We start from the raw sequence: 2939 nt of genomic DNA on the forward strand, positions 1-2939 counted from the left end.
CCCCGCCACACCTCCCCCTCCCTCCTTAATGGATTCCTGGCTACTCTCTGAGGATGGATAGGCGCAGGCGTATCACTTGTTCCCCTCTCGCTCGCATTCCCCGGGGCAGGAATGTGCCCTTGTAGCTCAAAGTTACGGCGGAGCAAAAGTGGTCTCACTTTGTTCGGAGTCAAAGATGAGGGGAGAGGTCGGAAAAGTCTAGAAATGAGCTTCTTTAGTGTTGCTGCTGCCTTTTCAAGTGAGTGACAGCAAATTGGAAAGGAGCATATGGGCATCCCCGCCAAGCGCCTTTTCCGCTCCTCTGCTCCTCCGCTCCTCCGCTCCTGCCATGACTGTGCCAAAGCCACCGGCTGGCCTCTAATTTGATATTCAAAAAAAAAAGAAATTGTTGCCTTTGAAAGCCCTTGCTGTCGTCGTGTGAAGGTAATCTTTCTGCGCCGGGGGGTGCCACGCATGAGGCAGTTCTGGATCACTGTTGTCTAATTACACTGATGCCGGGAACAGATGCAGACACGTGGGAGTGTTTTTGCTCCTTGTGTGCATGCAAATAATCACACACACAGTATTTGTATGTATGCATATTTGTGAGTCAGTCTTAAACACAATTAGTCAGAATATAATAGAAGAATGGAATGAGATTGGCTTAGGTTTTCACTAACAGACGGTGCAGGGTTTTTGGAGAAGTTTCCTCTCATAGCTGGCTTTTTGCCCCCCTCCTGTGTCAAACAATCTTCCACTGGTGTCCAAGATGCTTCCACCAAAAGTTCCCCTGGCTCTGCAGCGATGGCAGAATGGCAGCTCCGTCCGAGGACATGACTCCCTGCCAAAAAAGCTGACACAAAACAAGCCGGTGACACCGATTTCTTTATTTGTGCACTTTTTATTCCCTTCTGACAAGTTTCAGTTGCACTAGAGCAAAACACTAGTACCCAAGAGAGCAATCTTTTCAATAAATGTGGGTATTACAGTGATGTCCATGCATTTTTTGTACTTAACCAGGATCCAAAGTGGCACAATTAACTGTGAGGGAAGGCCGTTAATATGATTTTCACGCCTTGGTCATAATATTCCATTACCACTTGGAAGTGGAAAGAGGCTGCCATGTTATTTTGTGTTTTTTTCTCCTTCATATACTCTATAGTACTTTGCATAATCATTGACTGGGTAAATGAGAAGAATTTGGACAATCAATTGAGATTTTTATTGTGTAATAAATGAAAATGTATAACGTGCCAATATTTTATACTAGTTTTAACCATGCTAACCACATTTAGTAGCCATGGGAGTTTGGTATTAAGCCACTTTAGTTCAGTTTTTCTCTTGAAAGTTCCCCAAAGCTTGACTCCTCCACTCCGTCAATTTCGAGTGTTTAAATTATTATAAAATTGCAAATCTCATATTAGCAGCTGCTCATGTGGAAAATTGGTTCTTTTGATTGGTATAACTCCAATTATAGGCCAGCACGCAGCATACACATGGGACTGAGTGAGTAATTCAAACTAATTCATTCACAGTTATAAAACCATTTGGGGGTTTCTTGGAGGATTCTCCAGGATGTTTTATATAGATTTTATATAGATTTGTCACTTTACAGGCTTAATTAGTCTGAATACTGTGATAATAAAATGTTAAGATCTTAGGAATGGTGGTAGCTCCTGAAAACTAGTGAAACACACTTTGAATACTGATTATCATTGACAAAGTTGTGTGATCTCACTGCAATGTCACTTAAATAAATCTTATTATATCTCTTATTATAAATACTAATATACTTAAAATATACCAGCCCTGGTAGCTGAAGGACTCTGGAGGTTTTTATCTGTATCTTTTTCCCAAACCGACATTCACACCCACTACACTGTATCATTGGCCTGCTGTGCGGAGATGAGAGAGGAGCCAGGGTTTGAACCTCCCTCTCTCAGCTCTCTCATTTTTCACGCAACTATTTCTGTCACTTTTCCTGTGAACAAGCAAGTGGAACACTGAGACCGAGTCTTCCAGGAGAGACCGAAAATGTGCTCCATTTTTCCACATATTTTAAACCATTTCCGACATACAAACCACTTCTTCTCTAGCGCAACCGAACGTGTCACAGGAATGTGTCACCTTACTGTCGTGTTATAATCCTGATATCACACCCAGTGCTCCTCCACATCAACCATGGTCAACACCAGACTGCACGCGGCACAGTGACTGTACTTGGTGGAGCTTATCAGTCACTTCAAAGTAACATTTATCACTAGCCAGAAGTTTGAAAGCTTAATTGTTGAACCTGTTAAGCTGAATTCATGACGAACAAGGCATTCTCCATCACACACACAGTGCTTGATCGCCTGCTCTCGCCCGGCCTCGCTCTGTAACATGTTTATGGGTTTCAGACGACCGTAACTGAGTGTGTTGGTCAGTTTTTATTCGGCTTCATGACTCTACCCATTTGGCTGAGCCCGGGCTGTCCACCGCTGCCTCGACTCAGATGGTTGCATCGACACAAAGCTCAATGTCACACAGGTGTGTAGGTTGCCCTGCCAGCCAAGGAGAGAGAACAAATTGGTCCGCAGACAGTTTGACGTGCCATGCTAGTTGGCTCCACATCTTCAATCGCTGTCCTGCCATCGCTCTCCCTCTGTGTGAGGTGGAGAACGCGATCACAGCCACACTCATCCTCAGGTGTTAGAGGGAAACGGGGCTTCCAGACCCTAATTGGCAGGACTCAGTTCTCAGCTCGCCAGGCATCTCTGCCCTCACAGGACCCCTCCTCCCTCCCCTCTCATCCTCACTGTTCCAAAAAGCCAAACCCGTTTCAGGGATCCACGCTGGAAGTCAAATTCCATTAATCAAATCATAGCGCAGCACGCTGTTGGAATACCAACGAGCCGACTGCATGCTAATGAGGCAGGAAGAGGATGTGGGAAGGGGGAGGTAGGTGTGTGTGTGTGTGT

Source organism: Morone saxatilis, unplaced genomic scaffold (assembly GCF_004916995.1).
Source record: "Morone saxatilis isolate NCDOM2014 unplaced genomic scaffold, NCSU_SB_2.0 Contig6, whole genome shotgun sequence".
NCBI lineage: Eukaryota > Metazoa > Chordata > Actinopteri > Moronidae > Morone > Morone saxatilis.